Here is a 15,573-nt window from a genome sequence, read left to right as displayed (position 1 = left end):
TATTTTTTATTCTTAAATTATCTTTGAATATATATATATATATATATATATATATATATATATATATATATATATATATATATATATATATAACTATTTTTATTTCCCTGGCAAACCTTCAAGATATAATTGTTGTCACTTTCCTTAAAAAAAAAATTGTTCTCACTATTTTCTTTAGTTACTTTTTTATATAAAAAATGTCTCTTTTTAAACTAATATATATATATATATATATATATATATATATATATATATATATAACAAGAAAAAGCACATTTAATCGCTTATTATTATTATTATATGATAAAAACTACTCTTTACGCATTTAAATATAACAAAAAATTATTTCATCCTAACTAAAAAGTTTATTAACAAGATTTAATTGCACCAATACCAGCTAAAAAGAACCAAGTTATTTTTTTAAAATGTCCTTCAATCAAATTTGATATAAAACAAGAAGAATGAGTCATTGAAATTAAAGATATTTTAGAGATAAACTCATTAAATAAAGTAAAATTAATTGATATTTATTCATATTTAAAATTCAACTCCAAACTATTTTTTTCCTTATATTTAAAGCAGGAAGAGTAATATTTTTTATATAATCAATTGACATTTATGTTGGCTCAATATTTATTTTTTAGTATCTTTTATATTCAAGAAAATTTTGGCCATTTTTTTCGCCCAAAATAACACTTTGGACAATTCCATTTCGTTATTTTATTCTTCATTCATTTAATAAATAATACTAATCAGTGAAATCCATATTTGTTATTAGTGACCGGGAAAGGATAATGAATTTTAATGATGTAATTGTGAATATTTTACTTCATACATTGAATTAATGGGTGATTATGTATTTATTTATTATATGATATATAGTACTATTTTTTATAATCTTTTTTTTTTTGCTGAGTGTTTTTCATATAATCAATTGACATTGATTGTGGGTTAATATATAAAAAATAAAGAAATTATTATTATATATATCATAAAAACAATTCAATTAAGGAATTATATCTTTTAATATAAAGCAAGAAAATTTTGGCGCACTTTTTTGGGTCAAAATAAGGGTACTTTAGAAAATTCTTTTATAGTTAGTTAATTTTTCATTCATTAAATAAATCATACTAATTGGTGAGATGTTTCAACAAAGAAAATGTTTAAATATATTTTTGATCCTTCAAATTAGTGTTTTAATAATTTTTGTTCCTGTATTTTTTTTTCTTCTATTTTAGTTATTTTAAAATATGTTTATTTTATTTTTTATCTTTAAATTATTTTAGATGACATTTTTTTTTACTGTTCAAAATATTATCTAAAACACTCTAAGGATGAAAAATAAAACAAACATATTTTGCAAGTACTAAAACAAAAAAAATTATAGGAACGAAAATGAAAAAAATATTAATTTGTAAGTATTAAAAATTTATTTAAACAAAAAAAAAAACATTACTCCATACATTTAATAGAATTTAATTTTTAAATACACATTTAATATTAGTGATTGGGGAAGGGTAACGAATTTTAATGGTGTCACTAGTGAATAGTAGTATTTTACTTCATACATTCAATTAGTCGGTTATCACACATTCATTTATTATATGGTATAAATTACTATCTATATACTCTATCTAATAAAAGAGAAGGCCATGGAAATTTCTGTTGTGCCCATACCTGAGAGCTTGACATGTAGCTCATTTGTTGGTTTTTTGGGCATTTCCATGTGAGACTTCAACCTCTGTTGGTTGCTCCACGTGCCTTCTTCTACAGCCTTCTCCCGTCATGTCCTTACCAACTTGAAACCTGCTTCCTCTGTTTGCATCATTTCCTCACCAACTTGCTTCCTCCGTTTGCTTTCTTTCTTCTTCATTTTTGTGGTCCGTCTCTTCCATCTTCATTTGCAATTTTTGCTTTTGTTTTCTGTTGAGTTTTCCGGTTGCTGAGGTTTCCCATTTTGCGTTTGCCACACGAATAAAGGTTTTACTTTTGTTGTTGTGCATTTTTTTCAGGGTCAAGGTTTTACTTTTCTTTTCTGTTATGCATGTTTTCTTGGTAATTTATAGTTCTTTGTTTCATGTTTCTTCTTTCTTATTGATTTTTCCACTTTGTTTTTTGTTCCTTTTTTATCTTCCCGCTTACCAAGTTATCAAGGAAGAAGCATCCTGCACGCAAGTTTTTTTTCCCTTTTGCTGTTGTGCATGTTTGTTTCGGTACTATTTGTCTCTATTTGCAAGGTTTTAATTTTATTTGTTGTTATGCATGTTTTCTTCTTAACTAATAGTCATTTTTTCTTACTGATTTTTTCATTTTATTTTTGGTTCCTTTTTTATTTTCCCGCTTATCAGGCTATCGACGAAGAAGCATTCAGCAGACAAGTTTTTTTTCCCTTTTGTTGTTATGCATGTTTGTTTCATTACTATTTGTCTCTATTTGTAAGGTTTTAATTTTGTTTGTTGTTATGCATGTTTTCTTCTTAACTAATAGTTATTTTTTCCTGTTGTGACATTCATCTTGGCTGCCTGATGGTATTTAAGAATGGAATTATGCATGCTTTACTTTTTCAATAATATCTCTCTTTTCTTTTTCTTGGCTAATATATTGTCTGCCTCAGATTTATTATTTTTGAAAAGTAATGATTTTTAGACACTCCATTCTCCTTAATTTTATTTTGTTTTTTACAATCATTCTCCTTAAAATGTTTGTCAATATCTTTCATTTTTCATTATTGTTGTATCACATAATATCATCTTTCATAGTTATGTTTGTGTCTCTGTCAATAACATGATCATTAATATTGTTATAGATCTCTATTTTAAAAATAATTTTCTCCTGAAGTGGATCGATTGTCCATTTAGTTTGTTGTTGTGCTCTGTTCTAGATTGACCCCTAAAGTAATTTTTAGATTTTAGAGTATTGATAATTCTGTTATTTTAAGTAATATTTGTTTGACTTTGGCAGCTTAAGATTATTAGTGATATTGTTCATGTTGGTCTATTTTGTAGTCTCCCAAAGATGTCCTACTAGAGGAAAAAGCTCTCATATACTTGTCTTCAGTGAAGATCTTTTCTTCATTTACCTTCTTCCACCCATCATCTTCAATGTCGGGTTAGTTCACCACTCTTGCTTCTTTTTTATTATTTTCCTTATTCAGCTTTCATTTACATGTTGAACTATATAATTTAAGTTGCATTATGATTTGTTGGAAACAATGATTCTAACAGTTTAGGAAAATCAATAGTTTTATTCCCTGAATTGATACTTCAATCAGAATTGATTTAATTAAATGATTGTCCTTGCTTCTCTTAGACTGACTTCAATTTCAATTTATTCTTTAACCGTTACAGGTTTCAGGTGAAGAAGAAACAATTTTTCCACAATTTTATGGCTATAATGCTCTTTGGTGCAGTTGGTACTTTGATATCATTCTGCATAATATCACTAGGTAATTGAAGTCATCAACTAATGCTTCTTTTATAAATTACATTACAAAGTAGTAACAATTCATATTTGGTATTCAGTGCCTTTGTGTCCCAATTTGATTATAAATCTTATTTACTTTGAATAGTTGCCATACACTTTTTTCAGAAATTGGACATTGGTTCCCTCAAGATTGGAGATTTTCTAGGTGTGCTTAAATTACCTCCTTCTTTTACAGCAATTTGCAGGACTTAAATGCAAACTTGGAACAATTCCTTCTTCCCTCCTATCTCTACTTACCTGAGTCAACTGAATGCAGCAATTGGAGCAATATTTTCAGCAACAGATTCTGTTTGCACGTTGCAAGTATAAATGTCAAAACAAGCACATCAAATCTTTGTTTTAATTTTCCCTTTATTGTACTAAAAATAATGATCTGTATGTGGATGCTTCAGGTTCTTAATCAAGATGAGACTCCCTTACTATATAGTCTGGTCTTTGAGGAGGGGGTAGTAAATGATGCTACCTCCGTAGTTCTCTTCAAAGAAATTCAGAATTTTGACCTCTCTCACATTGACTTAACTACTGCCTTACAATTATTAGCGAATTTTTTGTATTTATTCATTGCAAGCACTATGTTGGGAATCTTTGTAAGTTTTCCTGCCACTTTCTAATTCTATCTCCTCTTCTTTCCTGATGTTCTTGCAATTTGCTTGGGATTATTGATATATACTTTTTTGGTATAATTATGTTTTTCAGGCTGGATTGCTCAGTGCATTCATTATTAAGAAGCTTTATTTTTTTGGTATAATCAATTGTGTATTTTTCCTTTTAATTTTTTAAAAATGAAACAAAACAAAAACACCTTAAGGGTCATTTAATGGAGAAATTGTGATTTTCGATTGATATTTACTATTTACCATGAGATGAATGATTCGTTGGTGGATAAATACTCTGTTCATTTAACCCAACTTGAATTTTCTATTATGAGATAATTTTCTTCTTTTTTCTTGATTATTATATTATATTTATTTTATTTTTTGTGTGTTTGTGGCATTATAAATTTGATTTTTCTATGAGTCACACATGAGTTAAAATTGTGACGACCTTATATGATGCAAAAGTGAAAATTTCCATGAGGGTGAAGTTGAAGGGTTCACCTTAAATCAACTCTTTAACTCATTTGTTTAATTTCATGTAGATTCTTCGATTAAATTCACACACTCATCTTTATAGTTTTGAACTGTTTTATTCTCTAGTTTGTAGTTGAGTTCTTCAATGTTAATGACAATTTTTCAATCAGAAATTGTCCTTTTAATTTGTTTTTGGCCTGATAAGTTGATGTTCGATAGCTCATGTGGTACTGGCATAAAGTTTTTATCTGATTTTAACTATCGTTTTAAGCAAATGGTTTACAGAAATATCAGAAAATATATTTAGATAACTCATTTTAAAAGCTACTAATGACTTTTCTGATCCTACATTTTGTAAGGAAACAAATTGATGGCCAATTGAAATAGTTATATGTTGAAGCCTTGAAGGTCTAACATACAAAGCTAGCATCCAGAATAATAGAGGGAAACGAAAACTTTCAGATGGTTCATCTTGCTAAAATCAAAATCCCTCCAAGGAAAAAATAAAGGTTGTGCTCCAAGAAATATGATAGAACTTAGCATGGTTTATGATAAAATCCAAACTGAGAACAGGTTTTCAAATCTATCAACTTCAGAAAGACAAGAAATTCAGATGAAGAAAGCCAAACTAATTGGTATGCTTGATGAGGTATGTGTTGTTCACTTTGATTGTAGTGTGTGTAGTTCCACTTCTCATATGTTTCCTACTCGGAAGCTAATAGTTATAACTTTCACATTTTGGAAGTAATTTCTTACTTCTCCTCGAGTTTTCAAACATACTATTATTATTATTATTATTATTACTACTACTACTACTACTATTATGTAGGCTCTAGCTAAAGACCTTTTTTTATGTTGTGAGGACACAATTATTGGAGCCTCCAAAAGTATGCTGCTATTTGTACTGTTTATATCATACTGCAATTTTGGTTTATCTTCTATGTCTTTGATAATTTAATGCATTTGAATTTGAATATGGGTACTATGCAGAGTATCATCTCGGGCAGCTCAAGGCAAAAATAGAAAAACTGAGGACACAATTATTGGAGCCTCCAAAAGTATGATGCTATTTATATTGTTTATACCATACTACAATTTGGGTTTATCTTCTATGTCTTTGATAATTTAATGCATTTGAATTTGAATATGGGTATTGTGCAGAGTATCATCTTGGGCAGCTCAAGACAAAAATAGCAAAACTAAGGACACAATTATTGGAGTCTCCAAAAGTATGCTACTATTTATACTGTTTATATCATACTGGAATTTTGCATTTTAAATCATAAATTTTATTGTTGTTGCAGGAAGCTGGATAAAGATTCTATTTAATTTTATTGTTGTTATTACTAATTTTTTCCAAACCTGATTTCTCTGCTCTCAAAAAGTGATTTTTTTTTGCGTGTTTGTTTTTTCTCACTTTGCCTTATGGTCTAATTTTGGTTTGGGGTTTATCTTCTATGTCTTTGATAATTTAATGCATTTGAATTTGAATATAGGTACCATGCACAGTATCATCTCAGGCAGCTCAAGACAAAAATAGCAAAACTAAAGACATAATTATTGGAGCCTCCAAAAGTATGTTGTTATTTATAGATTTGAATTGTATTTAATTTTATTGTTGTTGTTGTTGTTGTTGTTGTTGTTGTTATTATTATTATTATTATTATTATGTAGGCTCTAGCTGAAGACCCTTTTCTATGTTGTGATGACAGGAATTGCATGCTTCTTTCTGGTCACTAGATTTTTCCAAATCTGATTTCTCTACTCTCAAAAAGTGATTTTTTTTTGTTTCACGCTTGTTTTTTCTCACTTTGCCTTATGGTCTAATTTTGGTTTCGGGTCTATCTTCTATGTCTTTGATAATTTAATGCATTTGAATTTGAATATGGGTACTGTGCAGAGTATCATCTCAGGCAGCTCAAGACAAATATAGCAAAATTGAGGACACAATTATTGGAACCTCCAAAAGTATGTTGCTATTTATACTGTTTACATCATACTGCAATTTTGCATTTTAAATCATAAATTTTATTGTTGTTGCATGAAGCTGGATAAAGATTCTATTTAATTTTGTTGTTGTTGTTGTTGTTGTTGTTGTTGTTGTTGTTGTTGTTGTTGTTATTATTATTATTATTATTATGTAGGCTCTAGCTGAATGCCCTTTTTATGTTGTGATGACAGGAGTTGCATGCTTCTTTCTGGTCACTAATTTTTTCCAAACCTAATTTCTCTGCTCTCAAAAAGTGATTTTTTTTTGCATGTTTGTTTTTTCCCACTTTGCCTTATGGTCTAATTTTGGTTTTGGGTTTATCTTCTATGTCTTTGATAATTTAATGCATTTGAATTTGAATATGGGTATTGTGCATAGTATCATCTTGGGCAGCTCAAGACAAAAATAGCAAAACTAAGGACACAATTATTGGAGTCTCCAAAAGTATTCTGATATTTATATTGTTTATATCATACTCTTATTCTAAGTTTGCCATTTCTCGATCTCTTGTGATGTTTGATGCAAGCTCTTGTTATATGTTTGTATTTTCTTAACTGATTATTGAATGGCACTTATCCTTTTGTAAAGAATGAGAAACCAGATTGCATATGCAAAAAAAAAAAGGCTTTAAATTGTAGTTGCAGTTAAGGCTTGGTTTTGGTCCACAATCACAGCCTAATGTGGGTTGCATCAACCACTGCACCCAAGATGTTTGTGCTCTTCACATGATTAAGTTCACAATTCAAGACTACGAGAATGATATCATACATTTTATTTGTTCTCTTCATTCATGTGATTGTTATTCTTCTATTTTTTTAATGATCAATCAAATGAATTGACGTTTGAAATGGCAACAAGGAAATTTCCTTTTGACCGAACTAGAAAAGCCCAAAATTTTTCATCCTGTTTTAATCATTTTTGCTTTGTTATGTTCTTTTATCGTAATTTGCATTCCATAGTTAATGATCCCTATCAAAAAACATTGTTTTTGTTTGTTTCTTTTGATTTGTTCACCGATAAATAAAAAATAAAGGATTTGAAGTTGGTTTCTATTTGGAAATTGTATCATTGTTTTCTATTGTGAATCCTTTTCTAATGAAGCTTTTTTATTTTTGGGATTTTGTTGTTATAGGGATGCTATCATGGTGATCATGATGAAGGTGTTAAATTTATCAATATTGAAGAAGAAGAATAAGAAATTGATCAAGTTGAGATAGATGAAACATGTGATTGTGATGGACAAAGAAGAAAAATGCAGATTTGACTGCTTTGATAGAGAGAGAAAAAAAAATAAAAAACCTCTCTCTCTCTCTGCCCAACAATAAAATACTAGCCTAGGAAAGTTACACAGTAGAGGAAAATATCTAATCACAAAAAAGATGTAGATTTGATTGCTTTGAGAGAGAGAAGAAAATAAAAAACTTTTTTTTTGCCCAACGATAAATGACTAGACTAGGAAAGTTAAGCTTCTCTATCCTTTTCTTTTTTTTTTCCTTTTTTGTTGGGGTGTATGTAATATAAGAATTGAAGGAGTTTTCATTTTGATCTTTAAATAAATTAGGAGTGTGTCAATTGCTATTATGCAACACGCTTGCTTCCTCTGGTCTCCATCGAAATGTCCCGAGAAAAGCCATTTCTTCTTTTGTATTGTTGTTTAGCTTTTCCTTCTTCGGTTTTCTTCAGCTAGGTGATACAATATAGGATAGTTGCGGTCCAATTTATTCATCTAAAAAATAAATAAAAATAGCTTATAAAGTTTGATAACTTTACTTTATTCAACAATAATTTAATTAATGAATAAAGTGTACATAAATGATATTGTCATTTGATCACAAAATTATCAAAATAAAGTTATACTGGAAAAAAGTTATCATCGATCAATGATACAAAGAATTTAACAAATAAAATAAAATGTTAAATTATTATTATTATTATTATTATTATTATTATTATTATTATTATTATTATTATTATTATTATTATTATTATTATATGTAGGCTCTAGCTGAAGGCCCTTTCTTATGTTGTCATGACAGGAGTTAACACTGATATTTCCTATCTCTTAATTTTTCTTCGCTACTAATTGTTTCCATTTGCAAGACATGTATATTTTGTTCTCAGACTGATAAATTTTATGAGTAATTTGTGAATGCATGCTTCCCTTTTTTTATAATTTTATTGATATTTTACAAATAGTTTTGTGGTTATGGACATTTTTTTATGGAATTCAAAATTTTCTTTCCTTCCTTATTAGGAATAATATTTTGTTTATCCATTTTATTCCCTTTCACACAAAAAATGAACAAACATGCAACAAAAAAATCACTTTTTGAGAGTAGAGAAAAGCGGAAATAAATAAAGAGTGTAGGAAAGAAGAAGACAAACACAAGATTTATACTGGTTCGGCCACAACCCGTGCCTATGTCTAGTCCCTAAGCAACCACCGATTCTTGAGATTCCAATAACCTTGTAAAATCCTTTACAAGCAAAGATCCACAAGGGATGTATCCTCCCTTGTTCTCTTTGAACAACCAAGTGGATGTACCCTCCACTTGAACTGATCCACAAGAGATGTACCCTCCACTTGAACTGATCCACAAGAGATGTACCCTCTCTTGTTCTCAGTATTACAATCCAAATAGATATACCCTCTACTTGTACCACAAAGAATGTACCCTCCAATGCGTTAAGACAAAGAATTCTTAGGCGGTTAGTCCCTTGAATTCTCTGTGATGGGGATACAAAAGATATCTCAGGCGGTTAGTCCTTTGAAATCTTTTGTATAAAGGGAAGGGGAAAAAGATATCTCAGGCGGTTAGTCCTTTGAAATATTTTGTAAGAAACATAAGATATCTCAGGCGGTTAGTCCTTTGAAATCTTTTGTCAAGAGGAAGAAGGAATGAAGAAAAAGAATAGCACAAGTTTTTGGCCAATGAACTTTTCTTGAATAAAGAAAGTATTGAACAAAAACTCTTAGAAGAATGTTTTGAATGAATGAAAGAAATCTGAAAGTTGTTACTTTGAATGAAAGGAATCTCTTATTGAAATTCGTGTCATGGTCACATATTTATAATCATTTGATGACTCAAGTTAAATTTGTACACCGATTCATTAGTAGATCCAAAGATTATATCATCAACATAAATTTGTACCAATAAGATATCATTATTCTTCTTCTTTATGAATAAGGTGGTATCTACCTTTCCTCGAATGAAATTCTTTTCTAATAGGAATTTACTTAATCTTTCATACCAAGCCCTAGGTGCTTGTTTTAACCCATAAAGTGTTTTCTTTAATCTACAAACATGATCTAATTTTTGTGAGTCTTCAAACCCGGGAGGTTGTTCTACATATACCTCCTCTTGGATTAGACCATTTAGGAAGACACTCTTGACATCCATTTGATATAGTTTAAAGTTCATAATAGATGCATAAGCTAAAAGCATCATAATGGCTTCTAATCTAGCTACGGGTGCAAAGTTTTCTTCATAGTTTATCCCTTCTTCTTGGTTGTACCCTTTTGCAACTAGTCTAGATTTATTTCTAATTACTATACCGTTTTTATCTAGTTTATTTCTAAATACCCATTTTGTTCCTATAATGGGGTAGTTATGTGGTTTCTCAACTAGTTCCCAAATATTATTTCTCTCAAATTGATTTAACTCTTCTTGCATAACAACTATCCATTGATCATCTATTATGTCTTATTTAAAGTTTTTAGGTTTTATCATAGAAACAAATGCCATGTTATTGCATAAATCTTTGAGAGAGTGTCTAGTTGTTACCCCGTTTGAGATATCTCTGATGATATTGTCAAGAGGATGATTTCTTGAGGTTTTCCATTCTTTGGGAAGATCATCATTTTCTTGGGCTATGTCATCTTGAACATCCTTGTTTTCTTCATTTCTCTTCCTTTTTAGATTCCTTTCTTGATTGTGCATATCTTCCAAAGAATCTGCAATATCATCAAGAAAATCTTTTCTTGGAGAGGTAATATTAGTTTCATCAAAAGAAATATGTATTGATTCCTCAATTGTCATGGTTCTTTTGTTGTATATCCTAAAGGCTTTGCTATGTAGGGAATAATCAAGGAAGATGCCCTCATCCGCCTTAGCATCAAATTTACCTAGGCTTTCTTTACCATTGTTTAGGACAAAACATTTACATCCAAAAACATGTAAATGAGCAATTTTGGTTTTCTATTGTTAAATAGTTCATATGGGGTTTTCTTAAGAATGAGTTTTATTAAGGCTCTATTCATAATAAAACATGTGATGTTGACAGCTTCAGCCCAAAAATATTTTGGAAGTGGAGTTTCATTTAAAAGGGTTCTAGTTATTTCTTCTAAAGATCTATTTTTCCTTTCTACTACACCATTTTGTTGAGGTGTCCTAGGTGCAGAAAAGCTGTGTTCTATGTCATGTTCATCGCAAAACATTTCAAAATCTTTGTTTTCAAATTCACCTCCATGATCACTTCTAATGGAGATGATTTTGAGACTTCTCTTGTTTTGGATGACTTTGGCAAGTCTCATAAATGCATGAAATGCATCATTTTTGTGAGTAAGAAATAAAGTGCAAGTATACCTAGAATAATCATCAGCAATTACTAATGCATAGTAACTACCACGAAAATTCATGACTCTAGAGGGTCCAAACAAATCCATATGCAGTAATTGTAATGGTTAAGTGGTAGAAACAATATTTTTATATTTAAAAGATGCTCTTGTTTGTTTACCTTTTTGGCATGCATCACATAATTTATCTTTTTCAAACTTTAATTTTGGTAAACCAACAACTAGGTCATTTAAGATTAATCTATTTAGATGATCCATGTTAATGTGAGCAATTCTCTTATGCCATAACCAAGGATCACTATCTTTACTTAGAAAGCATCTATCATTTTCAGATTTTTGTTTCAAATCAATCATGTAAACATTATTTTCTCTGAAACCTATATGCTCAATATCTTTGTCATGCTCATGCTTGATAACACATTTTTCAGAATCAAAAGATACTTTATATCCTCTATCACATAATTGACTAACACTCAATAGGCTATGCTTTAAACATTCTACAAGTAACACATTTTCAATAGGAGTAGAGGAACTCGTACCTATTTTGCCGACTCCAATATTTTTCCCTTTGTTGTTGTCATCGTATGTAACATGTCCACTTTTCTTGGGGGAAATGGTTGTAAACTTGGATACATCTCCCGTCATATGCTTGGAACATCCACTGTCGATGTACCACTTCTTCCTTACAAATTCTTCCTCGTTGTTCTCATGATATTTTGTCATGAGACATAAGTTGGCTTGATCTTCATCATGATCTTGAAATGATTTTTGATTTGACCTATTCCTGAAATTACTTTTAAAAAAAACAGAGAATTTAAAGAGGTCATTTATCTTGAAGTTGTGAAACTTTTCTCAAGATACCTGCTCTGATACCACTTGTTGGATCAAGTGGCATCATAATACTTAAGAATGGGGAGTTGAATTAATTATGAACGTGTCTTGACTAATTAAAAATTTATCCTTCTTAATATTACTAGATTCAATTAGGCTTTACAACTAAGTTATGAGGAAGTAAAGAAAAAAAAAACAATAACTTAGACAAAAGTAAAGCAGAAATAAAAGGTACATAGTGGAAAGATAAAGAGTGTAGGGAAGAAGAAGACAAACACAAGATTTATACTGGTTCGGCCACATCCCGTGCCTACGTCCAATCCCCAAGCAACCACCGGTTCTTAAGATTTCCAATAACCTTGTAAAATCCTTTACAAGCAAAGATCCATAAGGGATGTACCCTCCCTTGTTCTCTTTGAACAACCAAGTGGATGTACCCTCCACTTGAACTGATCCACAAGAGATGTACCCTCTCTTGTTCTCAGTATTACAACCCAAGTAGATGTACCCTCTACTTGTACCACAAAGGATGTACCCTCCAATGTGTTAAGACAAAGAATTCTTAGGCGGTTAGTCCCTTGAATTCTCTGTGATGGGGATACGAAAGATATCTCAGGCGGTTAGTCCTTTGAAATCTTTTGTATAAAGGGAAGGGGAAAAAGATATCTTAGGCGGTTAGTCCTTTGAAATCTTTTGTAAGAAACAGAAGATATCTCAGGCGGTTAGTCCTTTGAAATCTTTTGTCAAGAGGAAGAAGGAATGAAGAAAAAGAATAACACAAGTTTTTGGCCAATGAACTTTTCTTGAATAAAGAAAGTATTGAACAAAAACTCTTAGAAGAATGCTTTGAATGAATGAAAGAAATCTGAAAGTTGTTACTTTGAATGAAAGGAATCTCTTATTGAAATTCGTGTCATGGTCACATATTTATAATCATTTGATGACTCAAGTTAAAGTTTGTGACTCTTGGCAATTTCTTTAAAACTAGTCCCTTTAAAAGTTGTGACTCTTTTAAAAAAATAGTCACTTTAAAAGTTGTAACTCTTTTTGAAAACTAGTCACTTAAAGGTTATGACTTTTTGAAAAACTCTTCAAAAACAAGTCACTTTAAAAATTGTGACTTTTGGTAATTTATTTTTCAAAATAAGTCACTGGTATTCGATTACCATCATAGTGTAATCGATTACACATCAACAGATGTAACTCTTCATGTTTGAATTTGAAAATCAAAACGTTTAAAAACACTGGTAATCGATTACAAGTATTGTGTAATCGATTACACAAGTTTGAAATGATTTGAAAATGTTTTATCACAAGTTGTGACTCTTGAAATTTGAAATCTAACGTTTTAAAACATTGGTAATCGATTACATGATTATGGTAATCGATTACAGCTTTGTAAATTAGTTTGAAAAGAAAGTTGGCTATTGGTAATCGATTACTGCCTTCTGGTAATCAATAACCAGAGAGTAAAACTCTTTGGTAAAAGATTTTTTTCTTTGAAAAATTCTTTTGAACAAAATTGTACTATTCAATAGTTTTTTAAAAACTTCTTTAATACTTATCTTGATTGAGTCTTCTCTTGAATCTTGAGTCTTGATTCTTTAATTGAATCTTGAATCTTGATTTTGATTATTCTTGAATCTTGATCTTAATTCTTGAAACTTATTTGACTCTTGATTTTTTGGCATCATCAAAATAATCTTGGAAGGCATTGCTTCCACAAATAATAATAATAATAATAATAACAATAACAACAAATGAATATTCAAATTATTAATAAAAAAAGTATATATAAGTTTAGAATGTCTTAATTATAAAAATATTTTAAAAAAAACTCAACAAACACTTCTCTGCCCACAAGAAAGAGAAGTCCTTAATAACACAAGGTAAATCTAAATATATTATGATTCAACGTGTTGTTAATTTCTTAAAATAAAACATTTTAAGTTTTGATCTTCCAATTATAGATCTATTTGTTTAGTACTTTAAATTTTCATAATGTTGCATTTAGTGTCTCAATTTCATTTTGGAGGACTAAAGAATTATTATTTTCAGTCCCTCAAATTCACTTTGTAAACTAAAAACAAAATTCTGCAAATTTAATTTGTAATTAGAAGATGAAACTAAAAGTGTCTCGAATATAATAAACAAATGATATGGCAAACCTATATATAACACAATATGAATTTAATTAGTATATATACATAATTTCATGGTTTTCTATCAGTTTTTATCATCAGAATTCAAACACTGATATTTTCTAAGAATTTTCTAACTTATAACATTTATTCAACTTAAGTTTAAGCTGACTTGCTGATAGACAATTGCATTCTATTTTCTATTTACTTCTAAGATTACAATCTACTATTAATCAAATTCAATTTGCGTTTCATTAATTCATTTTTCACATCTCATAAATACAAATCCAATATTTTTATTTTTAATCACAATATTATTATAAATATTCGGTTCTATTTTTGTAGTGTTGTTGTTGTTGTTGTTGTTGTTGTTATTATTATTATTATTATTATGTAGGCTCTAGCTGAAGGTCCTTTTTTATGTTGTGATGACAGGAGTTTGTATGCTTCTTTCTGGTCACTAATTTTTTACAAACCTGATTTCTCTACTCTCAAAAATTGATTTTTTTTTTGTAGCATGTTTGTTTTTTCTCACTTTGAAAATTACAATGCTTGCTAAATAAATTACAAAATGACCCGTGTGTATAGCTGAATAATTGAATGAAGCAAGCCTAATTATTTGGGATGAAGTCCCAATGGCTCACAAATTTTGTTTTGAAGCACTTGATCAAAGTCTAAGAGATATTATTAAGGCCAAGTCCAGTCCTGGTAAAATCTTTGGAGGTAAGCTGGTGGTGTTTGGTGGAGATTTCTGACAAATTCCATAGTGCCTCTCATTTTAAATCTATTCTAATTTCCATACTGCCTATTAAATTATTATCGATGTTAAATCTATTTTAATTTTCATACTGCCTACTAAATTATTATTGACATTAAATCTATTTTAATTTTCATATTGCCTCTCATTTTACTTCTGTCTTGCAAAACAAATAAGCATGCATGCTAAATAAATTACAAACGACCCGTACGTATGCACGGGTTACAGACTAGTTTTTATAAAATCAATTTACAATGATTTTGGCTTAATATTCATAAAAGAAATAGATTATTATTATTATTATTATTATTATTATTATTATTATTATAATATATATATCGAAAAAATAATTCGATTAAGGAATTATATCTTTTATAATATAAAGTAAGAAAATTTTGGTGCCCTTTTTTCTGCACAAAATAAGGGGACTTTAGAAAAAAAATTATTATTTTATTTTTCATTCATTTAATAAATCATACTACCTTTTTTTTGTTTATAAAACCTAAATGAAAAATATTGTTTGTTCCTTTATAATATCAAATCCATAATATTTTTTATATTGATTGTTTTTTAGATTAGATTGTCTCTAATTAAAAATAAGAAAGATGTGGCATTAGCAAACATTATGACAAATTTATTGTTAAGAGAGAGAAGAACATTAATTGTAATGATTTTTAAATATATATATATATATATATATATATATATATATATATATATATATA

Source organism: Glycine max, chromosome 6 (assembly GCF_000004515.6).
Source record: "Glycine max cultivar Williams 82 chromosome 6, Glycine_max_v4.0, whole genome shotgun sequence".
NCBI lineage: Eukaryota > Viridiplantae > Streptophyta > Magnoliopsida > Fabales > Fabaceae > Glycine > Glycine max.
This window is presented reverse-complemented; position numbering follows the sequence as displayed.